This window comes from Abramis brama, assembly GCF_963993115.1.
Source record: "Abramis brama genome assembly, chromosome: 3".
Lineage (NCBI taxonomy): Eukaryota > Metazoa > Chordata > Actinopteri > Cypriniformes > Leuciscidae > Abramis > Abramis brama.
Window position 1 is genome coordinate 8,488,450 of NC_139965.1, and position 19,817 is coordinate 8,508,266.

At 39.0% G+C, this 19,817-nt stretch overlaps 1 protein-coding gene across 1 annotated transcript in view; it reads left to right on the forward strand.

The window, feature by feature from the left end:
* Window positions 1-19,817, forward strand: part of LOC311078640 (C-type mannose receptor 2-like) — a gene marked incomplete at its 5' end in the record, with an annotated part of 185,577 nt that overhangs the window by 132,844 nt on the left and 32,916 nt on the right. The gene's annotated exons all lie outside the window — the stretch shown is intronic.

Here is a 19,817-nt window from a genome sequence, read left to right on the forward strand (position 1 = left end):
ATACTGACAACATGTCTTATCCGTACACAGTGACACAAGGACTTGTCCTTCTGATGGCACTGACATGCTCGTTGACAGATATTTACTTTTGAGAGATGAACTAAGGATTTTGAGCAAGAGACTGGCTTTTGCAGGTAATCGTGGTGTTTTGCTATTTGTATGAATTGTTTTGAGAAATGCACTGTTTTGCAAATGTCGAGGATGATTCGAGAAATGTACCAAATGATCCCTCTTATTTTGTTAAAACCAGTAACCAGGACCAGTAACACTGGCACGATAACAAGGACACTAACGGCGGATAAGAAAATTATTATTTATATTAATTAATGATTATGAAATAATGCCAAACATAAATGTATTTACAATAATTTGAACTAATAAATAAGTAAAGAAATTAAACTAAAATTAAACAATTAAAGGAACTATATTTGTGCAATTGAATACTGCTTGTTCAAGACATAAAGACAGAAACTCAATTAAAATAAATAAAACAAAAACACTTAAAAATATTTCTGGGAATTAGTGCTGCTTATGAAAGTTCAAGACATAATAGGCATACGTTGTCAAGTAATGATTTAAACAAAATAATTTAAACAAATTAATTTACAAATAAAACTAATTCAAGACACAAACAAAGCACTTTCTATGCACTCCAAAACACCTCTTTTTGTTTTGTCTCACTGTCTCTGTGCTTTTGAATAATTCTGGAACTTTGCTGCATTTTTCATGTTATTTTGTCCCTTTCAGGAAAAGCATCCACTAAATGAATAAACATACAAATGTAATTAATGTCAAATGTATTGTTACTTTCTAATGTAATGAAAGACTTAGCAAAAAAATGCTTTTGACTGTATGACAATGCATAGAGCAGCAGGGGGCGGCATCAGCGTATTCAGACTCTCTCTCTCTCTCTCTCTCTCTCTCTCTCTCTCTCTCTCTCTCTCTCTCTCTCTCTCTCTCTCTCTCTCTCTCTCTCTCTCTCTCTCTGCTTCATAAGGACCACTTTTGGGAAAACTGTGCTCTGGAAATTGTGAATAATCTCCTACATGGTGATGGGAGAACGGCGGACTTTAAGCCACATGCACAACCTCCTGAAAAAGAAAATGATTACATAAATATAATCAATAAGAAGGCAAAAGAAATTTCCTCAGAACAGAGTTAAAAGTAAAAGCATAAAAATACTTAAAGAAGTAAATGTATGTTAACAGAATTTGTATATATATATATATATATATATATTTATATATATATATATATATATATACAGTATATACCGGTATATATATATATATATATATACAGTATATATATATATATATATACAGTATATATATATATACATATATATATATATATATATATATATATATATATACATATATAAACATAAACTAGTTGCCAAAGCAACATCTCATTTTCATTTAGTTTAGCTATATATATATATATATATATATATATATATATATATATATATATATATATATATATATATATATATATATATATATATATATATATATATATATATAATTTTTTTTTTTTTTTTTTTTTTTTTTTTTTTTTTAATTAATTTTAAAGCTATTTTAGTACATCAAGTTAAATGAAAATAAGAAATGTTGCTTTGGTTTAGTTTTAGTTAACTTTACTGTAATCATATATAATAATATCAGCAATACACTGATGCAACAAATATTATTCACTTAGGGAGTGTACACAGCAATTAAGTTGAGACCAAAATTCAAAATAACTGTTTCAATTTCAATTCAATTTCCTTTTATTGTTGGAATTTATTCCAAAAATTCCCTCGTATTCCACAGCGTTTACTGTCTCACATCAATACACATCAGTTCTACATCAATACTATACATTACAACACAATAAACACCATTCATATAAATAATAATACATGAATACATAAGTAAATAAGTGGCTGCAGTGCATCAATTTAATCATTTAAATATTTCCAGAACTCTAAAGCCTAATTAAAACCCCATTTTTTACTTAGACTTTACAGATATGTTACACATACTGTAATATAAATAATATAAATAATTTAATTATGTTCTCGTCTCTAACATAAATGTATTGTAAGTGTATTGTTTTCGTATTCTCAATAGAGCAGTTTTCCCTTAGTTCAGTGTAACCCTGTGTGCAACTAAAACTGACTTGGCTTAAAGGTACACAAGATGCCCTCTAGTGGTTAAATAACAAAACTGCATGCATTTTGCAGGGGAACATTGTTTTGGTTGTGCTTCGGCTTTGCATGCTGGTGCAGTTGAATCCTTCAGCTCATAAAACATTCACTTCACCTAGTAATTCTGCTGTATGTATACCTTGTTAAATCGTTGACTGAGTCGATTAACTGAATGCGCTCCTTTCCTTTTAATTAGGTTAATTATCTGAACATGCTCCTCCCGAACTTTTTTAATAAAACATAATTTCACGAGTTCACACTTACATCTAATTAAATAGAGTAAAGGTTATGCGTATTTGGTGTGCTGTCCGTGGGGAGGGCTGCAAGCTCCGAATTTGGCCCGAATGCAGAGTACTCCCCCAAAAAGCAAATGAGCAAAAGGACAGCTGCCAGACTAAAGACATCCCCCCTGCTTTAATCAATGTACTTCTCTTAACCCTCAAGCCGTCTTCACATAGCAGCCCTTAATTCCCCCTTCGTGGACAAATTTTGGCACAAAATTTGGCACTCAGGTGTGATCCAATTTAAAAAAAAAAAAATGTAAATGTTATATCACTATCTTCGATAAAATAAAAACGATCAATTTATGCCGTTTTTATTTATTTTTGGGGTATTTTTGAATTTATTTACCTCTAAAAGTAACATATTTTCTATGTAAATTACACTTATTTTTATGTTATAATTAATGTTTCTTTAAAGGTATTGCGGAGGATTTTCTTTTTCCGGGTGGATCATCAAGACTATTGGCCCTCCTAGTTGTCAATCATTCTGGTGATATGTTTACGTAAGGCCGTCGTACGTGCTCGTCCCCAGGTAGTTTTCGCTTTCTGCGCATGCGCACTTTCAGGTGTATGTGTGTGGTGAGCTACGGTTTCAGCCATTCATTGAAGCTCGCCCGTTCTCACCGGGTTTTTTCAAAATGTCTGAGGGTCGCAAGAGAAAAAGTGTCTACGAATTGTATGACAAGAAGAGAAAGGCCTCTGAAGAAATAAACAAGACCAGAGTGTTTTTGTGAGAATATTTCACACGCTGGCATGCGCTAAAAGCACAGGTTGGGCTTCCCACTGATGCCTCAGTCGCGAAGTTTCTACTCGACAGGTAAAGTTTGGCATGCTATTTGGAGAAATCCATTTAAAATCACTACTAGTAAGAGTTAAGCCCTGGCACAAGTCACACACCGCGCAGACACGGTAAACATCTCAATTTGTCTAAAGTAGCCTTATGACCAAATGGTAAAAGGTATCACGCTGAAATGTTCTAAAACCTTGTGTGTTCATTTTTGATAATTCCAATGTGTTCATATAGTATTTATTACACAAATGCAACAAGCTACTTCTCCATTGCAGATCATGTCTTAGGTCCTCAATCAATCGATCAGTATAATAAGTAAATAAAACACGGAAGGGCATTTGACATTTTGTCTTGCATGAATGTTTTTGAGTTAGAGTGTTTTTGGGAGAATATTTCACACGCTGGTGTGTGCTAAAAGCACAGGTTGGGCTTCCCACTGATGCCTCAGTCGCGAAGTTTCTACTCGACAGGTAAAGGAAAGTAGGCTTGTATGAGCCATGCCGACAGCAACTTGTAAACAGAGCGTGCACGAGGAGAACTAGGCTCGTGCATGCTCTCTCGTGCACACGTTTAATAGGCGTTCCCTCTCGGGAGCAGGTAGAGTGTTGCGCATGTGCATTTTTTCAAAAAGTGGAGAGGGCGGTTCTTTTCTAAAATTCGGGAAAATCCTCCGCTATACCTTTAACTTAAGAAAAAATTAAATAAAAATGTCAGCCATTGAGTACAGCCATCTAGTGGCTATTTATATAATTGCTTTTTTGTTATTTTTATACCAACATAAGACACCAGATGTCACCAAAATCACCTATGGAAGTAAAATAATGACAATTAAATGTTTTTGAAACAAAAAAGCTTGTTGAATTGCACTACTTGAAAAAAATATGCATTGCATTAACCCTGCTTGCATTTTAATGCATTGTATTTTCAGGGCTTGCATTTTTATGGGCTGAAATTCAACATGGTTGTATTATTCAAGCTATGAATATTTCAATTCAAAACATTTCACATACGTTTTCATTAATAAAAATTCAATAATCCATATTCACCAGATTTCACTTCCAAAATATTCATTAATGAATTTCAGCCCATAAAAATGCAAGCAACCACCTAGCAACACCATAGCCATACTGAAGGCACTCATTATTAAAGATTTTAAGAACTCTATAAAAATTCCATAGTAACCATCTTTGACAACTACCAACCACCTAGCAACACCATAGCAACTACAAAGAATACCTTAGCAACCACCCTGAACACCCTAGCAACATCTATAAATGCTCTAGTAACCACCAAAAATAACCTAGCAACCACCCAGAACACCCTAGCAACTGCCTAGCAACCACCCAGGACACCTAGCAACTGCCTAGCAACCACCCAGAATACCCTAGCAACTGCCTAGCAACGGCCTAGCATCCACCCAGAATACCATAGCAACTGCCTAGCAACACCATAGCAACCACCCAGAACACCTTAGCAACCACCTAGCAATGCCCTAGCAACCACCAAGAATACCCTAGCAACTGCCTAGCAACCACCCAGAACACCTTAGCAACTGCCTAGCAACACCATAGCAACCACCCAGAACACCCTAGCAACCACCAAGAATACCATAGCAACCACCCAGAACACCCTAGCAACTGCCTAGCAACCACCCAGAACACCCTAGCAACTGCCTAGCAACGCCCTAGCAACCGTGCAGAATTTTGCCACTGCAAACACCACTTCACATTTTCTTCAGGAAATGTACATTCTAGTTATTATTATTATTCCCGGGAGATAAATTTTGGCCAGCTCCTGCGCCTAGGCCCTTTGAGACAGAGACACCGTTCCAACTTTAAAACTTACGGTCAGTACCGGTGTAAGTTGCTCGCGAAGATGACATCATGAGTCCATGTCGTTCGTCCGCCATATTGGATTGAACAGAAAGTGAAACTAAATTTTCACACTTAAGTGAGATTCCAATCCGAAGGGAGCGAATATGTTCAGTTCGAAGGGCACTGCGCACGGCATAGGGAATAAGGGAACATCGATACATCACTTCACAGGAAGTGGAGAGCGATGATCACCCAACTGTCATTTCGCGCACCACGTCATCCCCAGTCAGAACGGTCATAACTAACGATGGAGGAGTTTACGTGTGTTTAAGTATTCATACATTTCGCCATTGTTATACAAATGACAGTATTTCGAACGGTTATTGTTGTGAATATTACTACTACTATTTTTGATGATTATAATTTACCTCAGTGAATGCAGCCAGCTTAGTTTGTGAAGTAAAGTGATTTTATTTTAGGTAGTTGTACAATATAATTGTAAATATATAATATAATAATAAAAATTAAAATATGAATGTAATCCTATATATATTTATATTATATCCTAATCTGCGCGACCCCGTCGTTGACTTTCTTTGATGACGTTTGCAGGGCGTTTCAAATGAGCGGTTATTGTCAGTGAAGTCCACCTCAACTGATATAACGTGCTCAGGGTGTAGGGGAGCAGTGAACACTGCGTATGGACCCTGTCGAATGGAACGCACCTTAGATGTGTAAAAACAAGTGGAAGGCGCGGGCGCGCCGCTATCTCCTTTCCACAAGCGCTTGCTCTCCCGTGGCGTCTGTCGTTGCTATGCAAGCATGAAATGCGCTCTCCATGATTACAAGGAAGTATCAGCAAAAGATTAATTGATTTCATTAGCTTTACTACTAGATATATTTATGGAGATGGAAAATAATAAGGCGCCCTGTACAGCTATGATCAGCTGTTCGGCCGAGCATTCAATGTACAAGCTGATGAGTTGGTTCGTTCCTGTCGCGCTCTATCACTCGCACACCATAAAGAGCAAATTGTTTTTTAATGTTTCAATTTCGTGATTAAAATTACATAATTTGGAAGCGGATAATTTCTTCATAAACAGCTCATTATGACTCAGTGTAATGCTGCACCTACACTCAATAGTGTGAATAAGATCAGCGCAACGCAGACCACTGTATTGACAGCGTGAAACACATGATCTGTCTACGGCCAGGGCTCAGCGAAAGACAGAAAATGCCGGTCCAGCGCTGATTGAGGAATTAAATTAGAAAATAAAAGACACAGTTTGACATGTTTTTTCTCGCATCTGTGAATTAATTTTTTAATCATTTGCTCTGAGATGATGCGTATATATTTGTGCGGGAATTTCTCGCACTATAAAAGCTAACCTTGCGGGAATGGTTTAAATGATGCGCAATCCCCACATTCCCGCACTGAAATTCAAGCCCTGAAATGGCAGCGGGATGTGTAACTCTAGCATATGGCGCATATGTCATATAAAGTTAGGCAAGGCCAAACAGCGTTATCCATGTTGTTGCGATTGCATCGCTAGAGTAAGCTAATAGTGAAACTGATAGCGTTTTTCATTTAATTACAATATGAGGACTGACGGTAGGCTATAAAAATTAGCGTTTCTGTGTAGGTGATGACAACCATCTTGACAGCAGCAATCAAAGCATCGCTAATTACGGTAGACCTTAATTTGAGATAGTAAATTTAAGAAGTTGACAGTCTTCATTTACTGTATCCAATAAGCCAATACAAAACTCACCACAGAACAGCTGGGTGAGTTTTGTATTGGCTTATTGGATACAGTAAATGAAGACTGTCAACTTCTTTTCAATAGGCTACTATTTCATCACCCAAAACACTCCCACTCTCTGCTGTATATTCATAACCAATTATTTCAAAACCAACAACCAAGCCACATAAACAATGCCATTGGCACTAGTCTACATTGCAGACATGTCTCTTAATGCACATAACTTTTCACCTTTTTGCACAATCTTGAAAAAAGTACTATTGTTGAAATTCTCAGATCAAGCAAACTTCAACGCACCCTTATCCACTACCTGCTAACGTTAGTGAACCGCACCCGAGCAAGCACACTTTGCAGTTCCTCTGGAAATGCATTTTTCTAGTTTATTTTGAGTTTCAAACAGCAACATTACACACTAACTAAAGTTAGAAAAGTGAAATCATAATCAACCACCCCTTTAAAAAGCAGCAATTTTTTTTTCCTGGAAATGTACTCAACATTAAAAGTGTGACTCAACATTAAAAGTCTGACAAATATCCACAGTCTCTTCTATATTCACAATCAAATTAAAAAGTAGTTTTTAGTATTGCATTAAATCTAGTATATGGTGCATCTATAAATTAACGGTTGTAGTAATTTATTAATAAATTACCTGAAGTTTCACCTGAAGACCACTGCCATTTATCAACACCCAATCCAGATATACCGAACACCTCCATCATTCACACTCTTCTTCAGCTCGTTCATGTTGTCAACGGTGGCCAGATCTGTGTATTTCTCTCTGCAGAATCTCTGAGCTTCAGTCCAGGTCTTGTTCATGTTTATAAAGTGATATTGATGCTGAACACATTCAGATGATAGGAGCCAAGATGGAGCCGACAGGTCGATGGGGCGAGATGGAGCCAAAGGATCCTCCAGGATAGGCGCTGCTGGTGGTTGCTCGACCGGAGGCTCGACGTCATTGCAGGTACTTCCCAGACACGGTGCAGGGCTGCAAGAATCCAGCAGCAGTTCTGGAAGACTGGCTGAGATCTGTGGTGGTGGCGATGAAACGAAACTTGAGATGACAAAGGTAATCATGACACAGTTCACACAGGATAGAGCAAAACATAATTCCCAGTTCTCAGAGTTCTCCTAGGATAATACAGATTAATTATATAGAGGGTGGGATATGGTTGGAGTTGATAAGTCTCCATCATAATCTATCAGCCAGTCCTCCGTCTCACTTCCCTAGGCCTCTGGTGTCTTGGGCTCTCACCCCGGTCAGATCCATGCTGGGGCACTTCGTCCAGGGCGATGGCAAGCTCTGTCCTCTTATCCTCGGGGGGCTTTTCCACGGTCACCGGTGGTGAAACAGGCTCTGGATCTGGCAGTGCTCTGGATCGGGGCGCAACGCTCTCCAGAAACCTCATGACGGATTCCCTCCAACTCAGTCCGGTGGTGTCCGACGCAGTTTTCAAAGCACACACTATCACACACTGTACCGATGCTTGTATCGAAATGACAATTCCACGTGATTGATGGCGTTTGACGCCTCAAAAGTTATGCAGTATCAGAAGGTCGGCACAGCTGGTTTAAAAAAAAAATTGGTAACCTCATCTGATGCATAAAAAGGGAAATTATTATGGAGGAGGTGATTTTTTTAAATGATTTAACACTACACTTCCCTATAACATCATTTATATATTTTTAAAACAGAACACCCAAAATATTTTTTTTACAATTACTAGCCTATAATTATGATCACATACTTGTATATTTTATATTATTGATCAATATGTGAATCCGTTGACCAGGCTAAACATGACACGAGTTGTGGTCTCATTGGCACAAATTAATTTAGATGAGATTAGATAGAACTGTAATGATCCCACACTTGTATGTCACAGACTTACGAAGCTTTGTTTGGTCACGTGCTTTTCCTGTTCTGCAGTGGTTTGTTAGATATGGTGGAGAAAACAAGTCTGACCACCAGATGTCACTAATGCGATTGTGTTAAAAGCTTTGAGTAATGAACCTTATTGGCTCAATTTGATGAAAGCCTCAGATGCTTCAGAAAGCCTCGGTTTCCCATCACTACTTAATACCGCAGGCAGGCAATTGCAAACACAACTTAACGTAACGGTGATCGGAGGGAGAATGAATGTGAGGGACCAACTTATAAGCAAACACAAATGAGGATGATAAATGATGTTTTATTAACAAAGTTCGGGAGGAGCAGGTTCAGATAATTAACCAAATTATGCACAGCTGGAGATTAATCAGTAATCAACTCAATGACAGATTATAAATTCACAGCAGACCTATCTCTGTTCATTGAAAGTTTGTCAGCATCCCTCCTCCACCCCATCTCCTCACTTTCAGTTCCATCTACACTTACCAACTGGGGGGAGTACTCTGGGTTCGGGCCTAACTCCGAGCTCGGAGCCCTCCCCACGGACAGCACGCCAAATACGCATAACCTTATTGTACTAATTATATGTAGATGTGAACTCGTGAAATGGAACACAGCTGACACATATTAACTGATGATGAGGAGTGGGAAAACTGAACAGTCCATGATAATAAAAGCTAGGCTGAACATAATGGCGACAATAACACGATTCAACATCATTCAGGCAATATTAACATCAGAAAGTCTAATTGTGTTTGAAGAATGAACATGTTCTTACTTTAGAGGTCGTGTGTTTCTGTCCTGAGTCTGATGTTTCTGTCTGCAGATTTAAACTACGTGATTATTATATCTGCTCTCATCCCTCATTCAGCTCATCACATAACATCATTTGTTTATAACTCTAAAAAAAGCCTTTTTCATTTTTCTTCTTCATTTGCTTGTCTCTACATCTTTGCTCTGTGTTGGTCATTGTTGTTGTAATTCTTTGGAAACATGTTCATTTGAATATGAGTGAAGGATCTGTATATTGTATTTCTATAGCAATTCACAGGAAAAGTCCACCTCAGTATTTGCATTTTCTATTCTTATCATTTATTTTCCATGTTCTTTCACCATCGGTACTGTCAGTGACGAATACCTTGTTTATGCATCCCAAACACATTATTTAAGATGCAGTCTGTCTCCATCAGCATAATATCTTCATTTTGGATTTTGTGTCATGAACGCTATATTTACACAATGTAATGGCCAACAACGGACATGTGCAAAGAAACGAAACGAAAAGACATCAGCAGCAACACACTACTCTTTAATCATGTGAATCAGCAGCACAGAGAACGTCCACATTATTTCACTACGTAGGAGACATCACTCACTCTTGATATGATGCCAACTCACGGTCAACATTATAACATGGTACATTACCTTCAATCTATTTTCTCTCTCTTTTTGAAAAAAAAAAAGAAGCGTAAAAGGCCCCATACTTGGAATTTGACCTCATTTAACCCACCCAAGTTAGTCCACACACATTAGGAGTAGTGAGTAGTGAACACACACACACTGCAAACTGTGGACACACACACCAGGGCTCAAAATTAACTTTTTTACTCGGTAGCACTGGTGCTCCCAACTTCAAAAAGTTAGGAGCACCACCAAAAATTAAGGAGCACCACAACTACAAATTATATATTAACAGATTTCATTTATTTAAAAACAACATCAACAATCACTGGGGCTTTACACATCCTCTGGCCAGGATTTGAAATTTGGTTTTCTGGCTCTATATCATCTCACCCCGATAATATTGGCACAAGATTTGTGATTTGCATATGTCATGTTAATCGCAACTCCGTTCTTTTTCCATGAGCTGCAACATGAGTTTAAATATAGTGAAGGCAAGCTCTTCTTTGGCGATGGTGTATGCGTTGTTAAATTTGACGTATAATTAGCTGGCGATTAAAAGCCTTAATAATCGAACCTGAGATGAACCTGATTTGTTTGCCACACACCTGTCCCTGCATTTTTTGCATGACACTTGGCACTCTATTGCTATTAATATGGTGTATTAATCTTTGTTAATCTTAGTTAATAAAAATACAGCTGTTCATTGTTTGTTCATGTTACTTGTACTTCACAGTGCTTTAAATATGTTAACAAATAATAAATAAAAAAATTCAATAATGTAGGCTATTAGTAGTCTAAATGTTGAAATTAACATTAACAATGGTTAACAAATTAACAATTAAGTGCAGTTTATTAATAGTAACCCAGCAGGCACCGGACATCATTATAACATTAGATTGACGTTGGACCCCAACGTTGGACAGACGTTGCATTTTGGTTGAAAATGAAAATCAGGTTGACGTCAAAACCCAACATCAGATTAACGTAAACTTCCAACGTCTGTCCAAAGTTGGATGTTGACGTCAGACTGACGTTGGGTTATGATGTCAACCCGATTTTTATTTTCAACCGCAATGCAACGTCTATTCAATGTTGGATGTAGACGTCGATCTAACGTTGGGTTATGTGTCAACTCGATTTTCATTTTCAACCAAAATGCAACGTCTTTCCTACGTTGGATATTGACGTCAGACTGACGTTGGGTTATGATGTCAACACGATTTTCATTTTCAACCGCAATGCAACGTCTTTCCTACGTTGAATATTGATGACAGACTGACGCTGGGTTATGATGTCAACACGATTTTTATTTTCAACTGCAATGCAACGTCTATCCAATGTTGGATGTAGACGTCGATCTAACGTTGGGTTATGTGTCAACTTGATTTTCATTTTCAACCAAAATGCACGGTCTTTCCAGTGTCGGATGTTGACGTCAGTCTGACGCTGGGTTGTGACGTCAACCCAATTATCATTTTCAACCAAAATGCAACATCTGTCCAACATTGAAGGTAAACGTCAGTCTGACGTTGGGTTATGACGTCAATCCGATGTTGGGTAATCCTTCAACGTTGGACGTTGCATTTTGGTTGAAAATGGAAATCGGTTTGACGTCAGACCCCAATGTTAAGCTTGACATCAAACTCACATGTTGTGCCAACCTCCAACAGTGGACAGACATTGAATTGTGGTTGTAAATCAATAGAGTTGATGTCTTTAAATTAGCTCCAACTTTGAATTTTGGTCAGAAATCCAAATCAGATATTTGTCAAAACACAACATTAGCTGTCAAATTACAACTTTTTAAATAAATATATGGTTATTTTGTTGGCGTGACATCGAACTTTTAACAGAGCCAGGTTTTCGTTGTAAAATAAAAATCAACATACAAAGAAACTTCATGTAACAACAAGGCCGGACAGAGGTCATCCAATGCGAGACAACCCAAAAGTATTTATCTTAAGACAAGAGCAAACAGAAAATTAACTTAAAAATCTTAGTGAAACTGGAATCCACAAATGTTGTTTATTAGATAAATGACAGAAATTAAATGGATTATAAAATAACCTTTTATTTTATTTATTTTTTTACAATATTTTAACAGAAGGTAAAAATAAATTCCTGCCATCTCCGGCCACCCTGTCTGGGGCATATTTTAAACATAAGGCAACAGCCGCTCCAATGTTTGCCCCCGTCTCCTTTGAAGTCCTCTGGACACTCTCTACAAGAAATATTTGAAAATTTAAATTCATGGGGAATATAGGATATGATGCACTACAGTAAGCATTAAATTGCAATCAGTCTTAAAGCTAGGGTAGGACATTTCAGAGAGGCTAGCATTCTTGGCCTCTGTCCTACATCAATCGCGTCTTGGACCTCTAATATTTGACCTCTAATATCTAATATTTCTGCCATCTGATAATCAGGAGCGCATTATGAGATGTATCCTGGACCGGGTTCAGATGCCAGACGAACCTTTGCCTACGTTTGTTGCTCACATGCTGAGTACATTTCAAAAATTGAGAACTCCGCCTCCTCGGCTAAAGCAAATTGAGCTAATATGCAAGCATGCTGTGGAGAAATACAGGGTAGCACTCTATGGTACTGCGGTAACATCTGTGATGGACCTTCTCTTGCGTACGCATGAGATGCATTCAGTCTTGGGTCTGTGTAGTCGTAATGCATCCCATGTGCCTCAGTCAGTTCCTGTAGCAAGGGAAGTTCACTGTTTCAAGTGTTTGATACCATGGTATACTTCCCATAACTGTCCATCCCGTAGACTTCGGAATAGTCTGGATGTGTGCTCAGTTTCGCCCAATCAGCAGGTTGAACATACTACAGAGACGCAGAGTTCGGAACACCCAAGTAATGTGTTGCATACAGTGGTTGCGGACCAGGGCGCCTCAGTTAGGCCCAGGTCGGGAAACTTCAGAGGGGGGAGGACGTTTCAGAGAGGCAATCCTCCCCCAAGACAGTAATTGAGCCTCACTTACCTGATTCATCCCAGTCCACTCCACTTCATGTGGAAGACCTTACATCCTCTTCTTATTGGAACACACCTTTCCGTGTTCAGGTCAATTTTCATGGCCGGGTACTTGAAGCTACCTTGTATACGGGTGCTTCCGTTTCAGCGGTTCAAGGGGATGTTTCAAAATTTGTTCCAGGGGGTACTTTCAAAACAACAGCTTGGTCTGCGCCTCGTTTACAGCTTGCCGATGGAGCTATGTGTTGTCCATCGGGGTTAGCTTGGCTACAGTTTTGCAGTCATCCAAAACCTTTCAGCACCGCTTGCTTAAGCATGGATTTTATGATGAGTGCTTCTGTCGTGATTCGGGTTCCTTCCAGAACAGTTGTCCTGGGTGATGTGCCAGAGGCCTCAGATGAGCTGGAGGGAGTTGACTTAATGACGCCAAGTCACAGTATACTTAGTTTGGAATCCGGTTCTTCCAGTTTGGCCACAAAAGTTGACGAGGCTGCTCTAAATGATGGTGAAAAAATTAAGCTTTCTAAGTTGTTGAGATCCTTTGCTGATTTATTTGATGGACATCTAGGTCATACATCCATGGTTGAGCACAAAATTGACACAGAACTGGCCAGACCTGTCCATCTTCCTCCATACCGTACATCACCTGTGAAGAAAAAAGCAAATTGACATGATGTTGGCAGAAGGCATTGTGGAACCAGTGTCGGGGCCATGGGCTGCACCAGTAATCACTGTTCAAAAGTCTTCCGGGGGAACAAATGTTTTGCGTAGACTATCAAGGTTTGAATCTCTTTACATTGAAAGACTCGTACCCACTTCCAAGAATAGATGAGTCCCTTGATTTTCTAGCAAGACTTGCACAAGTCTGAATGCCCTTACTCCACCCTCGAGAAGGAATGCCTAGCGGTAATTTGGGCGCTTGAGTATTTCAGACCGTACATTGAGGGACTGAACGTCACAGTTTTTTCCGACCACAGCAGTCTGAAGTGGTTCATGTCATGACCAAACCCTACTGGAAGGTTGGCTCAGTGGTCACTTCGGTTGCAGGACTTAGATTTTGAAATTGTCCATAAACCTGGAGTGTCCCATAGCATTCCTGATAGTTTGTCCAGGAACCCCTTACCTACCTGTGGTCAGCCGCTTGACATTCTTCCTGATCGCGCTGTTCTTGGGAGTCTGAACTTGCGCTCCTTGCCGTCTGTGTTGTTTACGGACAGGGATCACTTGAGAAGTTTACAGCTGAATGATCCGGACATTGGGAAGCTGCTCAGGGTATTGGAGGATGGTGAGAGTTTGTCTCCAGAGGAAGATCCCCTGTGTGCTGTTCTTGATGGTCTTTTGTATCACAAAGACCAAAAATCTTCTTGCACATTGCATCCCATGAAACAGTTTAAGCTTTATTCTCCTCAGACTGTCAGGAGGTCTTTGTTGGAGTATTTTCATGATCATCCCACTGCAGGTCACTTGGGTGTGACTAAAACGACTAAAGGCTTTAAACAGAGATTGTTCTGGCCTAACATGGTGTCAGATGTGAAGAAGTATGTGGGTTTGTGCGCTGTCTGCCAATTCACAAAGCCGTCCCAGAGAAAGCCTGGTGGTTTCATGGTTCCAATCCGTCCCCAATTTCCATGGGAGTACACAGGGGTGGACTTCGTGGGCCCTTTGCCTCGGACGCCGAGTGGTAATGCGTACATCCTTGTGTTCGTAGATTACTTTTCGAAGTGGATCGAAGTTTGTGTTGTGAGGGAAGCTACTGCTCTTGTCGCTGCCAGTAAGCTGCTCAGTGAGGTTTTTTCTCGGCATGGTGCCCCAAAGTATTTGATATCAGACAAGGGTGATATCACAAAGTTATGCTTTTATGAGTGATCTCTTCAAATACACAGTTTCTGCCTTGGGTACTGAGCACAGACTTACAACAGCCTACCACCCTCAGACCAATGCCACTGAGAGAGTGAACCGGACACTAAAAACGTCCATTAGAGCATATGTTGGGACTAAACATGCTTCTTGGGATCGCTTTCTTCCACACATTTGTTTTGCCCTACGGACAGCTCAACACGAGAGTACAGGACTGAGTCCGTCAGTGGTGCTGTATGGCCAAGAACTGGACACGCCCTTGGATCTGATTTCTCAACCTGATTCTCTGGGAGTGGAAGATCCAGGTGTGACTTTGTTGGATGCCCTGAAGCTTTCGCTCCAGGAGGGTAAAAAAAGGTTAAAAAAAATCCAATATTTTTCCAGGGGGGACTCTGTAACGGTCACTTTGTGCTTTTATGTTAATCTGAGGTAAAATGAGAACTGCACATGTGCGTAGAGTGTCAGCGCTCTACCGACCTTTGTACTCTTTCTTTTATTTCCTTTTATATTTGTGACCAGAGTTGGATGTTTGTTTGTATACTTTTTCTCACTCGATCCCCATGTATGCTACACACATGCGAGTGTGACGTTTGAGTAATTTTATGAAACAGGGAAAATACGCCATCTCTCATCTCTTGTGCATCTTTTCCTCCGACACCTATTTTTTTTTTTCTCTCTGGGCAACGTCTCAACTTTGCGTTACACCGCCTCCTTCTTCCCATAACAACATACTTTGCTACATTGGTGCCGAAGCCCGGGAGGAAGGAGGGATATGCTGTGGGAGAGCCGTCGCTGCTGAGGGGGAACGCGGTACTGAGGAGGTCGAGCAGAAAAGGAGCGGTGACCGCCGGTGGCTGTCTGAGGAGGTGGAGCTGGAGCAATTGAGACGGAGAGCTCACTGCCGTGCTCCTGGGTCGAGGAGGGGTGACCGCCGGTGGCTGTGTGAGGAGGTGGAGCTGGAGCTATTGAGACGGAGAGCTCGCTGCCGTGCTCCTGGGTCGAGGAGGGGTGACTGTAGTCCGAGAGTATGGGTTACCATACTCTGCCTTCGCCTTTTACTTTCACTGTTTTTCAAAAAGAGATAGAAAGAGGTTAAAAAGAGAAAAAGTAATAGGAGAGTGTCATTGTATCATACGGGGCTAAAATACTAATGCTAGCACTTTTGTGTATTGAATATGGACCTGTTAGCCGGTGCTAGCGCTGGCTGTACTTGTTTTATTGTATGAATCAGACTATATATTTTGTGCCTATTTGTATTGAATTTATATGAACAATGCACGGATAATTAATTACATTTAAAGCAATATTAATGTTGAATGATTATGAAGTGGTCAACCATACCTGTCATCTTATTTCACTGTAATATACTCCACAACTTGGCACCGCAACCTTGTGTATGTGTTTCATTAAACCCAGCCTTTTCCTCCTTGAGCTGAACCTAGTTCATCTGATATTGGTCTACTATTTCTACCTACCATTGCAGCACTTATACATGCTACATGTGTGTTGCTGCTGTTGTCCTTTTTTTCCTTTGCACGTCTGTTGTTGGCCAATAAATTGTGTGCATATAGAGCTCCAATATGAAGTATAGTAAATATAGTGCTGATGGAGACAGACTGCATCTTAAATTTTGTGTTTGGGATGCAGAAACAAGGTATTGGTCACTGACAGTATTGATGGTGAAAGAACATGGCAGGGCTTGACATTAACTTTCTGAGGCACTTGTCCTTCGGACAAGTACATTTATGTTTTACTTGTCCATGCACAAAAGTCACTTGTCCGGGTAAAGATTTATAATTTTATCATTTATTTATTTTTTTGTGTTTTGCTAATGCAGAATTCAAAACAAACCATTGAAAGCATCCAAACACTATCAATATTAATAAAATTCAGTTGAAACAGTAGGCCTAGTTCCCCTTCAACAAGAAATAAGGATCTCCAGACTCCATAATACAAAGTAATACTTTGCACGCTGGTGTGCAGTGTATCACCAGAGGAAGTGGTGACTCTTGTAGGTATCCTCAGTATTTGCAAGCTAGCTAGCCTTACTGTACTATATCTAAAATAATTTTGTAGACATAGATGCACTGATTACAATTTTCTAGGCCGATTCCGGTTTTTCATTGAGTTTGACCTGCCGATTCCGATTTATTTTTTTTCTAACCACTTTACAGCACACACAAATATTCATTTTTTATCTTTTCTTTAACCCTTTCACGCGCAAGTTTAAAATATTCTAACTGACACCCCCACCCCCAGAGTGAGTTTTTTCAAGGCGAACGTTCCCTTTAATGTTTCCATGGCGACGCGTCACGCGATACACCGCAGCCACAATAATACTGTATGACAGATGTGTCGCTTTTATTTCGCTTTTCCTTTTTTATTCAAAATATTCACAAACTTGCTTACCATGTCATCAATCAGCCTATCTGATATTCCGATTCTCAAATACGTGTGAGTGGTTGTTTAAAAACCTTTATAAATAATCTTGATCTATAACATGAGATGGGCGCCGCAATGTTGTCCTGTCAGTCGGATTTACCAACACGGTCTCACCCCTATTCGTCACATACTGCCGTTTGGTCATTTCCCCCTCACGTCCAAAAGCCGACGTTGAGGGTACCCCCTATTCGTCGCTTGACAACGGAGAGGGTCGTCCGATAGATTTGAGTGCAAATCCCTCATCTTTGAATTCTGACGAAATGGGGTTACACATCCAGTGGTTTACCTGCGCTGGAAAGAATGGTTTTAGGCGACTGATTTTATGCTGCAAATGTGTATTTTGCAGTAGCGTGCAGCGCATATTGTTACAATCATTCATTGGTGCGGTGAGCATACATTTTCGTGAGGCAGAAACCCTTGTCTGAATGGGTATCACGACCTTTTCCTTTCTCTTTTTTTATATCATTTTGGGCTACATTAAAATTACATATTTACAGGACTTTATATTTGCTGTATGCTTAACACATGCCTTAATTTAGATGGGATATTTTATAATTTTAGATCACATAGTTTGATCATTTCCCCCTCACGTCCAAATGCCGACGTTGAGGGTACCCCCTATTCGTCGCTTGACAACGGAGAGGGTCGTCCGATATTTGAATGCAAATCCCTCATCTTTGGATTTTGACGAAATGGGGGTTATCCATCCAGCTGGAAAGTATGGTTTCAGGTGATTAATTATGCTGAAAATGTGTATTTCACAGTAGCGTGTGGCGCATAGGCTACTGTACAATAATTGGAGCGGTGACCATACATTTTCGTGGGGCAGAAATCCTTGACTAAATCGGTATCACGACTTTTTCTATCTCCTTTTTATTTATTTATTTTTTTAAATATAATTTTAGGCTACATTAAAACGACATAATTGCAGGACTGCATATTTGCTGTAGGCTTAAAACATGCCTTAATTTAGGTGGGATTTTGCCGATGGTATTTCAATTTGCAATTGCTTATACTATAGTGATCCTATAGCCTACAACTTTGCTTTTTATGCGACAAAAAAAAGAAAAAAAAAAAAGAAAAAAGCCTACTTTTATAGAACTTTCTTCTCATTACTGATTATGATGTTGTAATAAATTAAACAGCCTACTGCAGAAATGTTTTTATTGCTTAATATGGACATATCCTTTGACAAAGTGATGGATGCATTCTGGGAAGTTGTGTGTTTAAATGTAATATACCCGTGTTTCCTTCACTTAGACATTTATGCTGACCCCTTTAAAATTATATTAAAAAATATTATAAAAAAATATTAAGACTGTGCTTTTTAATTATGATTGATATTTTGGCGCAATTTTGTGCAACACGTCACTGTGTGCGACCATCGCAGAAACCATTGCCCAGCGCGATTCCACCACGGTAAGTCGCTTACAATAGTCTCATAAGAAAGAGAAATAAATACAACAGTCTCATAAGAAAGAGAAATGAATAAGCATTTACACGCCCAAAATTAATAAAATTACGAGTTTATAGGCTAGCCTATATGCCTACAACATGTTTTTTTTTATAAACTCGTAATTGTATTAATATTACATATAATATATAATATAATATATAATTTCACTTAAATGCAATGCAAATTACCTATTAATTGTCATTTAAGTGAAATTACTGAACTTAAATATACAAGCTTTATATACTGTAAATTATCATTCTAGAAGAAAATTTCAGTTGGCACTTAGAGGCTTTTGCATCTGAACTCTTCATATATGCAGTGTGTGTGTGTATATATATATATATATATATGGTAGGCTATACACAACATTTTTTTGTGTGGAAATAAACGCAATTTTATTTTGGACGTGTAAATGATTATTGGGGGAAAGGTTATTGGGGATATATAGAATTAAAGCAGAACAAGGATGTGTTCAAAATACTTCTTTTTGAAGCCATTCATTTTTTATGATATTGTGATTGCATGAATAAACAAGAGCAGCATTTGCTTAACTTCTTAGTCTAGTAGTTATTCATATTGTAATATGTAGTTTGGTGATCTATTCTTTTTTGATTTGTTCTTCTCTTTCTCTGCAGGTTCCTTAATCCCTGTCCTTTAAAAAAAAAAACAGCACCTCATTACATCGAGAAAAAAAAGGCACTTTTAAGAGCCACATTTGTCTTGTATCTTGTTCCTCTCTCTACTGTTGTATTGTGTTCTCTCTCTCTCTTGCTGTCTCCCGGTCTCTCTATTTGTTGTTGTTTTTTGGTTTTGTTTTTGTCCCTGTGTGTTTATATTTTGTGCCATGTCTGATAATGAGATGGACCGTCTCCTGAATGAGATGAGTGACCTTGTTGATCAGGCTGAACATCAAGCTCACCTCCAACAGCTCATTGGCATGCA